This window comes from Notechis scutatus, chromosome 5 (assembly GCF_049901735.1).
Source record: "Notechis scutatus isolate UNSWTSFEM ecotype Mainland chromosome 5, rNotScu1.2, whole genome shotgun sequence".
NCBI classification, from domain to species: Eukaryota; Metazoa; Chordata; class Lepidosauria; order Squamata; family Elapidae; genus Notechis; species Notechis scutatus.
In genome coordinates this window covers 12,047,977-12,066,830 of record NC_142013.1, presented here as the reverse complement: position 1 = coordinate 12,066,830, position 18,854 = coordinate 12,047,977, and the positions used below count along the sequence as shown (strand labels likewise).

The 18,854-nt window shown below is 40.5% G+C and overlaps 1 long non-coding RNA gene across 1 annotated transcript in view; it reads left to right on the top strand.

Moving 5' to 3' along the window:
- The window catches only part of LOC113420124 (uncharacterized), a 61,454-nt gene extending 45,056 nt beyond the window's left edge, over positions 1-16,398 (top strand). The window contains exons 2-3 of the long non-coding RNA XR_003372013.2: positions 10,860-10,952; positions 15,618-16,398. This is a non-coding gene — a long non-coding RNA (uncharacterized LOC113420124). The remainder of the gene's footprint in view (positions 1-10,859; positions 10,953-15,617) is intronic.
- The last annotated feature ends 2,456 nt before the right edge of the window (positions 16,399-18,854 follow it).

The window sequence follows — 18,854 nt, the reverse complement described above, 5'->3', positions numbered from 1 at the left end:
GAATACAGATAGTCCTCAGCTTACAACTATGATGGCACAGTGGTTCGAATGCAGTATTGCAGGCTAATTCTGCTGACTGCTGACTGCCAGCAGTTCGGCAGTTCAATTCTCATCGGCTCGTGGTTGACTCAACCTTCCATCTGAGGTTGGTAAAATGAGGACCCGGATTGTTGGCAATAGGCTGATTCTGTAAACCGCTTAGAGAGAGCTGTGAAGCATAGTGAAGCGGTATATAAGTCTAAGTCAGGGGTCCCCAACCATCGGTCCACGGACCGGTACCGGTCCGCGGAACAAGTCCTACCGGGCCGCTGGCTTGCTGGGCGCCACCATCTTTTTTTGATGAAAAAGTGCTTCCGGTGAGCTTTTCCGGGTAGAAAGCTCACCGGAAGCACGTTTTCATCAAAAAAAGATGGCGGCGCCCAGCTGATGCCGGTACCGGGCCGCGGCGTAAAAAAGGTTGGGGATCACTGGTCTAAGTCATTTAGTAACTTCAACGCTACAATAGCCCTGAAAAATGTGACTCCCTCACACTTGCAGCATCCCCATGGGCACATAATCAATAACAATAACAATAACAATAGGAGGAGGAAGAGGAGGAGGAGGAGGAGGAGGAGGAGGAGGAGGAGGAAGAAGAAGAAGAAGAAGAAGAAGAAGAAGAAGAAGAAGAAGAAGAAGAAGAAGAAGAAGAAGAAGAAGAAGAAGAAGAAGAAGAAGAAGAAGAAGAAGAAGAAGAAGAAGAAGAACCAACGCGTACTTATGACAGTTGCAATATCCTGGTTTACATGATGGCCATTTATAATCTTTTCAGCTGGCAAAGTCAATAGAGGAAGCTTGGACTTGCTTAATAAATGTATAATCCAGTCTCCTCTTAAAAGCCTCCAGTGTTGGAGCATTCACAACTTCTGAAGACAAATCATTCCACTGATCTATTGTTCTCATTGACAGGAAATTTCACAGTAGTTCTAGGTTGGATCTCTCTTTGATAAGCTTCCATCTGTTCCTTTTTGTTGTTCCTTCAGGTGCTTTGCAGAATAGTTAATCCCCTTCTCCTTCTGACATCTCCCTCAGATATTGAAATATTGCCTTCATGTCACCTCTAGTCCTTTTTTTTTCTGCATAAGATTGGACATTCCCAATCAAGGAAAGAAGCAACCTAAAACCGAGAATAAATTTCCTGACAGTTAGAACAAATAACCAGTGGAACAACTTGCGTCCAGAAGTTGTGAATTCTCCAACACTGGAAGTTTTTAAGAAGAGATTGGAAAACCATTTCTCTGAAATGGTTGGGTTTCCTGCCTGAGCAGGTGGTTGGACTAGAACAGTGGTCGCCAACCAGTGGGCCGGGGGACCACTTGTGGTCTGCAGAGAAATGTCACCCCAAAGCACCTTCCAAAGTAATTAATCCAGGTTGCGCAGGAACACAAGGCTGCGCTGCCCACATGGCCCACGGGAACACAAGGCTTGCATTGCTTGCATTGCGAACAACATGAGGTAGTGAGGGGAGAGGGGGAAAGGCAGAGGGGGGAGACTTGCCCCACTCACCCCACGCGCCTGGCCTGGCCTGGCCACCTGGCTGCTTCTTTCCACTTCTTTCTTCTTTTGCTTTTGGCTGCACGCAAGGAAAGCAGCAAAAGTATTTCTTTCTCTCCCCCAAACTCCGCCACAAATGAGTCTTTGGTGGGACCCTGCAAGGCCTCCTGCTCCAAGAGGCTGCGCTGGTGCGACAAGTCACAAGGACTCATTTCTGGCAGAGTTTGGGGGAGAGAAAAAAAGACTTCTGCTGCTTCTGCTGCTTTCCTTGCATGAAGCCAAAAGTCCCCCCCCGAGAACGGAGCTGGAGACGGTATCCTGCGATCCCAAATAAAGAATGATCGATTGGTAGGAAACCAGGGTGGGGAATTTTCCTGCAGACTTTTTGGGGGATGTTCCCAGGGTCTCTGGTCCACAGGATTTAAAATTATGAGTTTGGTGGTCCCTGAGGTCCAAAAGGTTGGCGACCCCTGGACTAGAAGACCTCCAAGGTCCTTTCCAACTCTGTTATTCTATTCTATTGTACTTCCTGTAACCATTCATTGTAGGGATTAGCCTCCAATCCCCTAATCATCTTTGTTGCTCTTCTCTGCACTCTTTCTAGCATCTCAACAACCTTTTTTTGTATCCACCAGTGCAGTATATGAAGCAGTGCTAACCCTTCGCATGATCTTTAAACACCTCGGAGCATCTTGCTTTAAGATGAGAAAAAGGCACACTGCATTGGCATTTTTGGTAATAGATATAGTATTGGCCACAGTGGCAGTGGAATTGCTTCTGAAGGCCATGTTCTGGGAGAGCACTAGGCTTCCTTGCATAGTTAATTGGTTGGCTGCTGTAAGAACAGAATGTATGATTAGGTGAGCCAGGGATGCAATCTTATGTGCTTATGACAGTCCTGATCATGCGTTGAGTTTTTGACATTTGCTCAGACCATCCAGCTTACTCTACAGTATTTCTGCTCAATAACTTTAAATCCCTATGGATGAAAAACCTAGAAGTTAAACTCTAATTATCTGTCCTTTTTTCAGACCTTGTCATTTCTTTGGGCTTTGAAGATGCTGAAGGTAATATTAATCAATGGTTCAAGATGTAGACCCTCTAGAGATATGAATTTACCCTTCATGGAAGGACCAAGAATAATTTTATTCTAGTCTTTTCTTTCTGTTGTGTTCTACTGCTGAAGCACTGCTGAGCCTTTTTTGGGTCCAGTTCAATATTTTGCCCTTGGCACTGCTCTTGGGCAGACCCCAAATCACTCTGAAGTCACAATTTCTTTCCTCTTGCAAGTTAGGAGAGAAGGAAACAGTAAGCCATCTTCATCAGTTCCGCTATAACAAGGGTCTTCAAACTTGGCAAGTTTAAGACTTGTGGACTTCAACTCCCAGAATTCCTGAGCTAACATAACTGGAGGAGGAATTCTGGGAGTTGAAGTCCACAAATCTTAAACTTGCCAAGTTTGAAGGCCCCTGCTCTGTAAGAATGTTCATGTTTTGCAGGTCACGTCTGTACTTTTAGAATATTCCAGTTAGGGACATTGAACTTTGTGGGAGACCTCTCTTATCAGATCAGCATACGGACATTTGGAGGAAAAGGGGCTCAATCTGTACCACTGTCTAATCAGAAGACTAACTGCTGGTGTGGGGCACTTAAAATTGGGTGTATGTAGCTGAGATCAGAATGGGACAACTTGCCATAGCCAATTGGCCACAGCCAACTCGCTGTGGGATAATTCTACAAATACAAAAGTTAAATTAATTTTGACAGAACAGAGGCCAATAATAATAAAATAAAGTGAATCCAGAAATACAAAAGTTATAGTAATTTCAACAAAACTGTGGTCACCAATAGTAAAAGTCACGAGATGAAATGATTAATAGAGCACTGATTTGTCCCACAGGGAATTGTCCTGTGGTGAGTTTGTTCGCAGGAAGTTGTTAAATATGCATGTTGGCGATTAGCGAGTTTTTTTCTGTTAAATAGCTGTCATGAGTCCTCGACTTAACAATCATTTGTTTAGTGACTGTATCACCATCTTCTCTGAGTCTTCCTGCTGCCCGGTAGACCAGGTAAGTGCCCGGGCCTCAGGACCCCGGATAATGGCTCTGGATGGAGCAGAAAGTTTCCTTTCAGTTTAGGACAGGGGTCTCCAACCTTGGCAACTTGTGGACTTCAACTCCCAGAATTCCTGGCTGAGGAATTCTGGGAGTTGAAGTCCACAAGTCTTTAAGTTGCCAAGGTTGGAGAAGCCTGGTTTAGGAGAGTTGATTTAATGTCAGGGTTCCAATAAATCAATAAATCCAGAACAAGCAAGACTCCAAGGCATGTAGATTCCTCAAAGAATATTTTTATTTGGAATTATCATTTTGGGCACATATCTGGTGAAAACCGACTCTTGAGGTCTCCCACCTTAAGTTCTCACTTAATTAAAAGTAAACGTTTTCCCACTTTCTCAAAACAATCAAGTCACATGGTCCAATCACAGAAAAGGCTGGCAGCCGGATGGCATCACTCCTCCTTCCGAGCAAATGTGAGAATGTCCTTGGTTCCCAAGAGAAAATATGTTGTTTTGGCTATATGATCCCCTCTATCTCAATTCCCCCCCCCCATTCCTCAGCTCCAGTATGGCAACACGGAAGCGGTCAAAAATGGCTTCAGTCAGGTCAGCTTCAGGGTTGACAGACTGAAGTTAGAATGGCACTTATGACCTATCCTCACACTTAACAATTGTTGCCGCATCCCCACTATCACATATGTTCAAATTTTGGTGCTTGGCAACTGGCTTGTATTTACAAGGGTTGCAGCATCCTGCAGTCACGTGATCATCATTTGTGACCATCTCAGCCAACTCTAACAAGCCAAGTCCAAAAGGCAAGAAACAAAATGAACCAAATGGGCTGAAACCAAGCAAAATGGGTGAAAGTTTGATCTCGATTGTGGTTGTAAGTCAAGGACCACCTGTACTGCTCCCAATTTATGTCAATTGCCTAGTGATGTCATTGTGCCCATGATACAAACGATGCAGGTGATATGAATGATGCAGATGATGTAATTTTTGCTTCATTTGGGTTGGTGTGATGAGATACTCTTGAGTCAATCAACTTTGGGGAATAATGAATTCTTCCTTCTCCCCAATTAATTGGTAAAAATAAGTTATCCCTCTACTTGATCTGACTCTTGCATCCTCATCTTGAGTCCTTATAAATGCCCTTTTAATAGAGAAATCTTTTTTGCATGTTTCAACTCTTTATTTCTGTCTGTCTGTCTGTCATCTATCTACTTTCAATGAATAGTTCCCACTGCCTAAAGAAAGTTCAAAACATTCTCAAAGATCCATCTCATCCTGGCCACCCCTTTTTTTGAACTATTACCATCTGGCAGACAGTACAGAATAATAAAAACAAGGACAAAAAGGCTGAAAAACAGCTTCTATCCCAGGGCAGTAGCTCTACTGTATAGTGCAGTGTTGGTGCGGTGTCGCGGGGTTTCAATTCAATGTGTGGAGTGTGAGGATGTATGTTTGTGTTTATTTTCATGATCATGAGGTGCACCGAAGATGGTGTTTGATTTCGTTGCACGAGATGCAATGACAATAAAGTAAACTAAACTAATATATAATCTCTTATATATTACAAGAGGCCACACTTGGAATACCGCATCCAGTTTTAGTCGCCACGATGTAAAAAAGATGTTGAGACTCTAGAAAGAGTGCAGAGAAGAGGAACAAAGATGATTAGGGGACTGGAGGCTAAAACATATGAAGAACGGTTGCAGGAACTAATGAAAAGAAGGACTAGGGGAGACAGGATAGCAGTGTTCCAGTATCTCAGGGGCTGCCACAAAGAAGAGGGAGTCAAGCTATTCTCCAAAGCACCTGAGGGCAGGACAGGAAGCAATAGATGGAAACTAATCAAGGAGAGAAGCAACTTAGAACTAAGGAGAAATTTCCTAACAGAACAATTAATCAGTGGAGCAACTTGCCTCCAGAAGTTGTGGATGCTCCAACACTGGAAGCTTTTAAGAAGAGATTAGACAACCATTTGTCTGAAGTGGTGTAGGGTTTCCTGCCTAAGCAGGGGGTTGGACTAGAAGACCTCCAAGGTCCCTTCCAACTCTGTTATTCTGTTCTATTCTTCTGCTGGAATTTTCCCCAAACTCTAAACCAAACTCTTGTTTGGTTCCTCTAATCACCTCTTTGGCGGAAGCCTTTCAATTCCGTCATTTTAAGAATTAATAATCCATTGCTAATATGGGTGCCATCCTGCCAAGTTCAGTGCCAAGTTCAGCCTCCCCCGTGCCAGAATTTTAATGCCAACCGAGGTTTGATTCAGAAACACTCAGAAGATCTTTGCGTTGTGCTTCACTGTGCTTACTTTGGGGAAATGAGGTCAATAAATTCCTGGCGCAGATGTTACATTACATACTGTGAAAGTGCTTGAATGCCCGTGGATGAAGCGAGTGAGTGTTATTACTGAAACATGAACTGTAAAGGTGTTCCTTCTCTCTTTATTGAGTGGCCATTTCCATAAATAAGCCCACTAACCATTTTTATGCAGTTTGCTGTGAAAAACTATTTTCTCTCTTTTCAGATGCGTTCTCCATTTTACATATTGAGTATTATCTATTATCTATAATATTATAAAGCTTATTGTGGGTCCTACAGATGTAGAAAGGGGATGAAGAAATAATATTCGATTCATTTATTTGATAAACAAAATAATCTCACAAATGATATGCCAGTACAGCTCATCTTCAACTTACAGTGGGCATTCAAAGTTACGACACTGAAAAAAAGTGACTTATAACCGTTTTTCACATTTACGACCATTGCAGGATCCCCCCGGTCAAAATTTGGATGCTTGGCAATTGGTTCGTATTTATGACGGCTGCCGTATCCCAGGGTCACATGATCCCCTTTTGCAACCTTCTGACAAGTAAAGTCAATGGGGGAAGCCACATTTAGTTAACAACTGTGCTGTAACTTAAGAACTGCAACGATCCACTTAACAACTGTGGCAAGAAAGGTCGTAAAGTGGGGCAAAACTCACTTAACAAATCTTTTGCTTAGCAACAGAAATGATGGGCTCAGTTGTAGTTGTAAGTTGAGAATACCTGTATCGCAAACCCTTGGGTCAGTGTTTTACAACTCTGGATACTTAAAGATGGATGGCATGCTGGCTGGGGAATTCTGGGAGTTGAAGTCCAGCCATCTTCTTCAAGTTGCTGAGCTTGAGAAACACTGCCTTAGATACCTGAACCATTGCTAGTTGAAATAATTACAACCAAATGCCTTTAAAATTTTCTGAACAGTCTTCCATCTGGCGGTGTAGGTATGTGGTCCATGCCTCCATGGCAAACAAATGTAGAGAAAAGTAAAGTCCTACACTTAGGCAAGAAAAACCAAAAGTACACATACAGACTGGGTGAAGCCAGGGTCAATAGCAGTAACTGTGAGAGGGATCTTGGAGTCTTAGTGGACAACCAGCTAAATATAAGCCAGCAGTGTGCAGCAGCAGCCAAAAAAGTGAATGCAATCCTAAGTTGCATTAACAGAGGGATACAATCGAGATCAAGTGAGGTACTAATACCACTCTATACAGCCTTAATAAAACCACACCTAGAGTACTGCATTCAGTTTTGGTCACCATGTTATAAAAAAGATGTTGAGACTCTGGAAAAAGTACAGAGAAGAGCAACCAGGTTGATTAGGGGACTGGAGACTAAAACATATGAAGAACAGTTACAGGAACTGGGCTTGGCTAATCTAGTGAAGAGAAGGACCAGGGGAGACATGATAGCGGTCTTCCAATATTTGAGGGGCTGCCACAGGGAGGAAGGGGTCAAGCTATTTTCTAAAGCACCTGTAGGCCAGACAAGGAACAATGGATGGAAACTGAACAAGGAGAGATGTAACCTGGAAATAAGGAGAAACTTTCTGACAGTGAGAACAATCAACCAATGGAACAGCTTGCCCTCGGAAGTTGTGGGAGCGCCATCACTTGAGACTTTCAAGAAAAACCACTTCAACTCAATAACATTTGAATTTTCTAGCACAAACTAGGAATCCTGCCACAACATTTCTCTTGAATTTTGTCCTGGACTTTGACTTGGCCCATTCCAAAATGTTGAATGTATTCTTCTTCACCTACTTTCTTATGGGCTTGCTTATATGATTTGAGGATAATAATTGCCATGTGGCAAGTTCTGCTTATGAATCTGTTTCAGCTGGTGTTGATTTGGTGATTTTATATTCTCCTGTAGAATTTTTTCTACACAAAGCAGAATTCATGCTTCCGTTGAAGATGGCAATTCATCACCAGACCATGCCTCTAAGATTGGTAATGGTATGTGGGAAAGACCTTGGGAGAACAGCTGAAGAGATGCTGCCTGGGGAATGGTCAGAGAAGAGACAGCTTAGGCTAATCTGTATGAGGGCAAGCAAGAGGTTCAGAAGGGACCCTGCCAAGTTGTGAAGAAAAGAAACAATGGTTGGAAACTAATCAAGGAGAGAAGCAACCTGGAATTAAGGAGAAACTTCCAAACAGTCAGAACAATTAACCAGTGAAACGACTTGCCTTCAGTAGCTGTGGGTGCTCCATCACTGGAGCCTTTTAAGAAGAGACTGGACAGACACTTGTCTGAAATGGTATAGGGCCTCCTGCTTGGGCAGGGAGTTGGACTAGAACCAAGACAAATTCCTTGTGTGTCCAATCACACTTGGCCAATAAAGTATTCTATTCCAGGGGGTCTCCAACCTTTTGGACCTCAGGGACTACCAAACTCATAATTTTAAATCCCAGGGACCGCTAACCGGTTCTGTAGACGTGGCCTAATTTGTGGGTGTGGCTTGGTGGTCATGTGACTGGCTGGGTATGGCTTGTATGTAAATATTATAAATATTTATATAAATATTGAATTTTTTTTATTAAAAAGGGCATCTTTTACCCAAAATCAGGCAAAGCAGGCAGGCAGATTGAGTTACTCACAGAATCATTCAGTGATCTATCTATCCGCCATCGGCTAGCTCAGTCTTTCAAATTTGCTTGCTGTGGGTCTGCACTGAATAATAGAACCTTCAGTCTTAAGGGAGGTTCGGCTGTGCTTAAAAGCAGAGCCGAAGATCTAAAGACTAGCTAGAACGCAAGAAATCCAACCATTTCCTGCTTCCTAGTTAATCTAAATCTTCCGGCACAGCAGAACAGATGATGGTCGGAAAAAGGAAAAATAGCAATTTAGCAGGCAAGTTTGCCGAGTAAGGAGTGAGTGGGCGGGGAGGGTTCCCATGGGCCATGTGGGCTGCGCAGCCTTGTATTTCTTTTTTTTTTTTTTGTAAATTTTATTTGAGTTTTCACAAAGAAAAAAAAATACAAATAAAACATCTTTTTTGAAGGTAGCGTAATCCCAGGTTACATTTCTTTGTACAGACACAAATTCAACTTCATGCTCATTTTATGTTCTATTCCATATCTTATTACTGTTTTACATTTTCTGCATAGCTTCTCCCCTCTTTTAATTTTAGGGTATATATTGAAGCCTAAATAAGAGTTAAATGGCTAAACTTAAAAGATATAAAGGCGTCATACTCCAATCAGTAACTACTGGAGAAATTTTGTTTAATGAGAAAAGATAATAGATAATTGAAACAGGACAGACAAAAGATATAAATATAATGATTTGAATTGAGACCATGTCATGGACATAGGAATGAAAAAAACAGTCATAAATCCCCTTTTGCAAGCAAAGCCATTTACTTTACTAGAGCTAGATTTACTTTACTATGTTACTGTCTCAACAGATGCAGTGATTCACTTTAACAACTGTGTCAAGAAAGGCCCAAAACAGTGGGGCAGAATTAACTTCACAAATGTCTCGTTTAACAACAGGAATTTTGGGCTCCATTGTCGTCATAAGTCAAGGTTTTTTTTTTCTCCTCCTTTCACTTTAACACGCTCCTGGAGAAGGTATCTCAGACCTACAAAGCCATCTCCTAACATTGGGAAGTATTAAAATCTCATTGAATGTCCCTTTTTTCCCTACTTTTCTGTCATTCTATCAGGAGGCAGAGATGAAACTCATTTTTCTAAATGCAATTGGAAAGCATGGAAACTCTCAAACCTGCACTTACGTTAAAAGCAATGTTTTGCTAATAGTGGGTCAGTTTTGATTTAGGCCTGTAATTTGGCAAGGAAGAAAAATACCTATCTGCCATCTCAAGGATAGTAATTTTGTGTGCTGTCCTAATTTCCCCAGAATTGCTTTGCACATAACTAAAAGCTTTTTACTCTTGAAAATATGGAACTGGAGGTAGAAGAGAAATAATAATACTACCGCCTCCCCATTTGTCCAAAAGAAATGCATTTTTGGAAGCAAACAAAAGGGTGTGTTACAAGTTTCCTGCTTTTTTTCTCCTTTTTGCTGTTGGAAGTTAATTTTTTAATTTTAGCTGTGTGTTCCATGTTATAACTATATCGCTACAAACTGAGGTTTGCAAATCAACCTTAATCCCTGATCTAAAATGGTCCATTGTTAGGGTTAGTTGTAGATGATCATCAACCTTAGAATATTGCACCATGGTTAACGCACTTTCCAGCCTTGTATTTCAATTTAGCCTTGATTTTCATGGTTATGAAGGTGACAAATCCAATCATTGTGGAACTATCACTTTTGCTATCATCACTTAATATCGTGGGTCAGCTGCTGTTCAGATCGATGTTCGAAACAAGATTTGTTTTATTAGGTTTATAATAACCGGGATGTAGTTATTAAAAAAAGAGAGAGAGTCCAGATAGATGTAAAGCAAATATTATGGAAGCCTAGGGGCAAAATGGTTAGGCTGGGGTTCAAAAATCTAAGCATAAATAGGTTTTTCAACACAATACTGCTGCACAATATGCCTCTATTGGTATTCTAGCCAGCTCCGGGTGGCATCAGCTTTGAAACAGATTCTTGACATCCTGTATTCTATTATTATTCTCCTCTTTCCTATTATCTATCTCCTTATCTTCTTATGACCCTAACGTTGTTGCTTATATTTTACGATTTATATTGTTTATTTAGTATCCAAGTATGATTTATGTTGATTGCTTATTTAGTATCCTATGACTATCACTAAGTGTTGTATCTTATGATTTATGATGAATGCATTTTTACGATGACTATGATCATGATTTATCACTAATTGTTTGCATGTACACTGAGAGCTTATTCACCGGAGACAAATTCCTTGTTTGTCCAATCACATTTGTCCAATAAAGAATTCTATACTATTAAGCTATCAATGGAAGTTGCTAGGCCAGCTTTCTAAACTAAAGTTATTTATTTTCTTTCAGCATGAATGTCTGTTTGTTGGTGGTGTGAGCCAGTGTTTTGGACAAAGCAATGTTTTAGAAACAGAACTATAGAAAGAGAACCTCCAGCCAAAGGTAAGCATCTCAGCCCTGGGATAGATTTGATCATAGTTTTGGAAAAAAGGGAAAGGGAAAGATTTTCCTGTCCAGTCATGTCCAATTCTAGGACACAATGCTCATCTCCGTTTCTTGTATGAGGGACCCACAATTGTCCAAAGACAATTTCCATGTTCATGTGGCCAGCGAGTCTCTATGCCAAAGGTACACGGAACTCTGTTACCTTCCCACCAAAATGGTACCTATTAATCTACTCACATTTGCATGCTTTCAAACTACTAATTGGGCAGGAGCTGAAGCATGTAACAGGAGCTCACTCTGTTGTGCGGAACTCGGCACTCGAACCTGGCTGTCAGCTCTCCAGCTGACAAACGCAGCATCTTGAACCACTGAGCCATTGTGCAGAATTATGGTTCTGCGTAATTTGATAATTTCAGCACTGTGAGGCCGCTGAAATCGGTGCATTTGGAAATGTGCAAAAAGTTTGTCAGGCTTTGCTTCTTGACCGTGTGGTATGATACTGCAAACAACCGTAAATATGAGCGAGTTGCTAAGCACCCAAACTGCAAGCACAAGACCGCAGAAACTTGTATTTTCTCTTAATATCCTTAGTGAGATTGTGTCTGTTATAAAGTCAAGATGATTAGGCTGCAAGCCACTCAGCTCTCATTTATAAGAAAACCAAGCTACCAGAAAAACAGAGACTTAAGCATCTGTTCAAAGGCTTTTCGGATAGATATGAATCTATTTATATATAATAACTACAGCAATTTAGCTTTCAGTTCAAATCTGTGTTGGAAGCATGATTAATAATAGTGGCCTTTAACAATTGAAGGTTAAACAAAATAATGGTCACATATATTGGGTTTTTTAGTCTTTAATTTGCCACAAATAAATGCCACTGTAATTCTGTGAAGAATAACTGTAAAAATTATAGAGGAACTAGCCGTTTGTCTAAAGCTCTGTAGAGACTTTAGATAGGGTCAAAGTTGAATGGAATTTGGTCATTCGTTGTTCATAGTTTCAGTTCCTACTTAACTCCAGAGTTGGCAGTCACTGGATTTAGTTAAGTTTAAATGAGATCCAAAGAATGGTCTCCAAAAGCCTATTTTAAAAAGCCAAAAAGTAAAACAGAAAAGTTGTGACACATTGTGTTTGTTCATTATTTGTTTTTCTTAAATCTCTGTGGCTGCCCGTCTCTTCTAGGGGCCTCCAAATGAAAGAAAGTCAAAATTTAAACCATGGCAGCTTCTGATTCTATCAGCCCATTGCTTTTAGAGTGAAGTATTTTGTGCTTCCAATCTTTTACTTCAGTTCGTAATTTAAGGCCTCATTCATCACGCATCTGCTGGCAAGTTATGTTTCACTGACTTTTATGAGGCTTAGTTTAAGTAAGCAAAACCATGGCTTGAATCTATCAGAAATTATTTCAGGCTGAGGTATTTATTTGTAGGCCCTCCAAGTCAGGGAATGAAGAATCTTTAGGTTGCTGAAGTGATGAAAAGGGAAGGAGAAATGAAGGTAGCTTTCCAAAGAGCCAAACACATTCAGTTTATCTATTGATTATATTTATATGCCACCCCTCTCACCCTGAAAATAAACTCAGAGCGGCTTACAGTTAAAATTTCTTTGCTGATTTCAGCACAGGAAAGGTGTGTTTTGTACACAGTCTGTTTTTGGACACTCGGGTGCAAGTAATCCAGTGGTGGGATTCAAATTTTTTTACTACCAGTTCTGTGGGCATGGCTTGGTGGGCATGGTGTGGTTTGGTGGCTGTGGCAGGGGAAGGAGACTGCAAAATCTCCATTCCCTCCCCCACCCCACTAACCTGCTTTCCAGCTCTGTTCTCCTGTGCAAAGCAACCAAAGAAGACCCTGCCAATCAGCTGGGACTCGGGAGGCAGAGAATAGATGCGGGCAGGGCCAGTCAGATGTAGTATTTGCCAGTTCTCCGACCTAAAATTTCCACAACTGGTTCTCCAGAGCTGGTCAGAACCTGCTGAATTCCACCTCTGAAGTAACCCTCAACTATGTTTAGCAAACATTCAAAGTTACAAGAGCATTGACAAAAGTGACTTATGGCCAGTCCTCGCACTTGCATCCTTATGGTCACACGATCAAAATTTGGGCGCTTAGCAACAGCATGTATTTGTGACGGTTGCAGTCTCCTGGGGACATGGGATTCCCTTTTGCGACCTTCTGACAAACAAAGTCAATGGGGAAGCCAGATTCACTTAACAACCATGTTACTAACAACGGTAATGATTCACTGAACAGCTGTGGCCAGAGAGGTCGTAAAATGGGGTAAAATTCACCGAATAACAGCAACAAAAAATTTGGGCTCAATTGTGGTCGTAAGTTGAGGATTACCTGTACTGCAATTACGGTGGAGATATCAAGAGAGGTATTAGATTTATAATTAATAGACCCAGGTCTGTTGATGTGTGCCAAAACCTTTTTAGAAGTTCTCTCTAAAGAAAAAATAATAATGCAACAGAAAAATAAAATAACAGTGTGTAATATGAACTATATTTAATTGAGCTACGGTGGCGCAGTGATGAGAATGCAGTATTGTAGGCTAATTCTGCTGATTGCCAGGGGTTCAATCCTTACCAGCTCAAGGTTGACTCCATCCTTCCGAAGTGGGTAAAATGAGGACCCAGATTGTTGGGGGCAAGAGGCTGACTTTATAAACTGCTTAGAAAGCCATTTTGGTGATTGCAGCCCTGGCAATGGCAGTCAAAGGCCTGTAATTGCTGAGCTGGGTACATCACAGATTTGTGCCATCGTGGACAATCATTGACTGCGGATAAAGTCAATTCCATATAATTTTCATGTTACGTGGTTTTATCGTTCATTATGATTGTGACAGTGATGGCCATTAAAAGGAATCCTGTCAGTTCCACATCTTCAACTTAGCTTTTTTAAACCAACATAAGAGCCTCAAATGACTGTTTTGATCAGTTTTCCAGCTTCTCAGGCCAAAGCCAGCTGGACAACAAATAAGAGTGTGTGTGTGTGTGTGTGTGTGTGTGTGTGTAGACAGACAGACAGACAGACAGACAGACGGATAGATGATAAATAGATAGATGATAGATAGATGATAGATACAAAGATGCAAAGAAAGATATAAAGATAGATGATAGATAGATTAGATAGATAGATAGATAGATAGATAGATAGATAGATAGATAGATAGATAGATAGATAGATAGATAGATAGATAGATAGATAGATAGATAGATAGATAGATAGATAGATAGATAGTTTTCATGTTACAGTATGTTCTTTTATCATTCATTATGATTCTGACAATGATATATAGGTTTTACATTTTATGGTCAAAGCATGGCCTGAGGGGTAAAGATATTGGTTTATATTGTGACTACAGGTATATCTTTTCATAAGTTGTTTGCGGTTAAGGTCAAGCATTATGTGAAGGGCCCAATTTCACTACTTTTTTTTTTTTTTTTTTGCAACAATCATTAAGCTAATCCATTTTTCCCCCTGTGGGTGGGTGGGTTGCTGTTGTTTTTTTGCCAGACATGGAAATAAATGGTGGAAACTGGCAAAAAAGTCACAAATTGTGGTCACATGACCCTGGGATGCTTCAAAAGTACATAAAAGTGAGCTAGTTGCCAAGCACCCAAAATGTGACTATGGTATATAAATGTGTGACTGTCATCCCTTTGAAAACTGGTCATAAGTAGCTCTGGGGAGGTGCATTGTAATTTCAAATGGTTGCTAAGCCACCAATCTTAAATCGATGAACTACCTGTACAGCACAGCAGAAAATATTCATGATACCTGAAATATACACCCATAATGTCAGGGACTTGGAGATTTTACTTTAATAATATTGTATCCTCTCCTCTCCATATATCACACACAATCTGGAACTTAAAATCCCAGCACATCAGTTAAACCTACCAACTTGGATAAGTCTAGATAAGGTGACTGTGTAGAAATGAGGACAGGTTTTGTGTGTCTTTATTGATTTCTTTTACTTCTCTCTTTGGGCAAATAACATTTTGCAATCTCAGAGATTTCAGTGTTTTTGCTAAATAAATATCTCATAAAACCCCAGGGGCTGTGTTTACTGAAATTTGATGGAGATTCGGGCTGTTCTCCCACTACTATCACCATTTAAAAATAAATAAATTGATTATATTCTTATAAATGGATTAGCATGGGAGGGGATTGGCTATTCACAGAAAGGCATAGCCACCTCATAAAAAAGGTTAAAAAATTGGCAACGTTTGGAAAAGCTTTAGGGCTCTGGGCTGGCACCGGGCCATGGCATGCCAGCAACTGGGCTAAACAAACAAGCAAAGCCCCATCCACAGTATGCAGGCAACATGCAAACCACAATCCCTCCGGTCTGTGGAAAAACCTTTCTCCACAGAACCGATCCCTGGTGCCCAAAAGCAGTTGGGGGCCCCTGCTTTAGGGGGGTCAACTCCCAGCTGTATAGGATGTATTTATCTACCCCCTTCTTCATCAACACTAGGAGTCTCCAAAGTTAGCCACTTTAAGACTTGCGGACTTCAACTCCCAGAATTCCTCAGTCAGAACTGCTGGCTGGGGAATTCTGGGAGTTGTAGTCCATAAGTCTTAAAAGTTGCCACGTTTGGAGGCCTCTGACCAACATTGGACTATCATTTTTCTCTTCTCTGTCTTGCAGGTTTTTATACAGGAACCAATCCGACGCGAAAAGAAACGAGGTCGACCAGAAGAAGCATTTCTTGGTTGCCCCTTTGACCCCTCTTTGATTAGATTTCCTTGACGAGAAGTCCAGGAAAGAAGGAGAATGAGACAGCTGAAGGGGAAGCCCAAAAAAGAGACATCCAAAGACAAAAAGGAGAGAAAGCAAGCAATGCACGAAGCCCGTCAACAAGTCACAACTGTGGTGCTTCCCACCTTGGCTGTGGTGGTGCTTTTGATTGTGGTGTTCGTTTACGTGGCCACTCGCCCCAATACAACTGAATGACATGGGTCTTGAACTCTGCCCCTTGGGTGGGCGTGCCAAGGCCCAACAACTAATCAAAGTCCCCCCTTTGCCAAGAGATCCTTTTTAATCACTGTCATGAATAATCCTTTTACAAAGGAACCCTCTTTCTCTGACTTGATTCATAGTCCAGAGTTGCTCTGGTGGAAGGTAACCTAGAACATACTCAATTCCTGGGACACAAAGTGTTTTATTGTCTAGCATAATGTGCCTTTTTAGATCTCAACAGTCTCTTGCTCACTCCTAAAAGTAGATTCTGTTGCTTTTGGAAATTTGTATCAATCGGCTTTGAGTTTGTCAGCAGCATTGCTCCTGTCAAGGTCCTGTATGTTGGCTTCACAGCTGCCAAAGAAGTGGATTTTTTCCCCCCTTCCGTTGTAATTATATAATGGCATTTGAAAATCTTTGATTAAAAAGTATTTATTTTTGGAATAAAGAGAACATGTCTTACATAAAAGGCTTTCCTCCTGATTTACTCTTGAAACCATTTCTGTTGTGGAAAACGGCAGAGGGTAGATAATGTTTTCCTCAGACTTAAGCCAGAATGTAAACAGAATAGTTCCTTTCTCCATCTGAGGCTTTACCAATGAATAATTTAAGATAACTCTTAAATTATGCTTGTTCTAACAAAATAGTAGGGATTTCACACAGCATTAACGTTGATTTTTAAAAGTGTCTAAACTTTTTTTTTAAAAAAAGTCCTGAGTCCAGCATACTAAAACAACGGCTTATCACATGATGAAATGCAAATATGGAATGCAGGCAGCGCGCAAAATCACCCTCTCCGCTCGGCAGAAATACCACTTTCCACAGAACCGATCCCTGGTGCCAAAAAGGTTGAGGAGCTGCTATAATTGGCTATATAGTGGGATCCAAATTTTGAGATATACTCCAATAATAAGGGAAGGTAACCCAGTTCTTTCATGTGCCTATAGTCAGAGGATGCCTAAAATAGGGTCTCCAAGCCCTTAAAGATATCCAAAAGGCAACCCCTAAAATTGGCTTGGTGCATTTTGGTGAAATTATGATATCTTAGGTCTTTTTAAAAAGTAAAAGAGCAAAAATCGAAGCAGAAATGTAGTCCTTCACCTTTTCATTTAGACACAAGAACCTATAGGAGCATTGAGTTCCTTCCATGATGAACCATATTTTATTGCATAAGCCCTATAGCTTAGTTCACAATGCTGTTAAGTATCCATAAAATTCACGGGCTGGTTGTAAACATCATACTAAGCCTTAGTGCGGTATGTGCAATATGGCATACTGAACCTTAATGTGATTTTAGCTTCAGGCATTGTGAGATTTGTTGCCCTTACCCAAAAAAAGTACCACATGATAAGAATTGCTTTCATTAGTAGTGTTATGGTTGATAAACAATAAACAAACAGCGGTAAAAGAAATGCAAAAAGAAAAAAGACGCTATCCACATTTACTGGTTAGAGATCAACCTAACACGCATTAACAGAATAACTGTTGGAAGGGACCTTGGAGGTCTTCTAGTCCAACCCCCTGCTCAGGCAAGAAACCCTACACACCATTTCAGACAAGTGGTTTAAAAACTTCCAGTGTTGGAGCATTTACAACTTCTGGAGGCAAGTTGTTCCACTGGTTAACTGTTCTAACTGTCAGGAAATTTCTCCTTAGTTCTAAGTTGCTTCTCTCCTTGATTTGTTTCCATCCATTGTTTCTTGTCTGGCCTTCAGGTGCTTTGGAGAATAGCTTGATCCTCTCCTCTGTGTGACAGCCCCTTAGATATTGGAACACTGCTATCATGTTACCTCTAGTTAAAAAATAAAAATAAAATATTGAACAAAGAAGTCCTGACTTAGCATAATAGGAACTAAAAACCAAAGCATTTCACCAGTAGAATTTTCAAGCTGTTTCTTTCTTAACATGGATGGTAGGAGAATGGAGTGATTTATTAGAATCATTTTAACAGAAAAATCTCGTTGCTCTTTTTTTCCCTACCTAATCATATGATCGAGCTACGAAGAGTGCTTATTACCTGATAAAGCCATTTTACATATATTTCTAACCACTTTTTCCCTTTGCACAAATCCATTTATAGCCAAGGTGTTATGGCTTGCAATGCAATCTTAGCATGAATCCTATTGTGGCTTCAAGCATTTAAAGAGGCAATTTTTTTGTAATTTGATTATCTTTCAGTTCAGAATCTTAAAAGTGAAGATATGGGGAAATGGGCATTTTAGTTTTACATTACTGAACATCTCTAAATCCAGGATTTTTTTTTATTTCCTTTCTATGTATTCATTTGCAACTGTCTAAAGATTCCTGCATATATTACTAAGGTCCCACAGAATATTTGGCCTCAAAATGTAAATTAGGCCAATGGAGGTGCCATCCTCAAAGGTATATCAAACATTTGCAAAGATTATAAAGAGCAAAAAAGTGGAGAAAATGGTGCTTTCTTAAGAATTGGGAATAATACAAGGGTATTACAAGGAAGAACATCCCAATTCTCTCTCACGTATTAGATTTCTAAAGCTCCAAAAAAAAAGGTATATGTGTGCTGCACGGCATACTGTAGTTTTTTAAAAGAAAGAATGCAATATAATAATTATAGCAATAGTACAGGTAGTCCTCAACATATAACCACAATTGAGCCCAAAATTTCTGTTGCTAAGGGAAAAATTGTTAAGTGAATTGTGAACCATTTTACGACTTTTCTTGCCATGTTTATTAAGTGATTCGCTGCAAGTTACTAACACAATTGTTAAGTGAATTTGGCTTCCCCGTGGAATTTGCTTGCCAGAAAGTCGCAAAAGGAGATCATATGTCCCTGGGACATTGCAACTGTCATAAATATGTGTCAGTTGACCAAGCATCTGAATTTTGATCATGTGACCATGGGGATGCTACAAATATGTGTGAAAGTGTGAAAACCAGTCATAA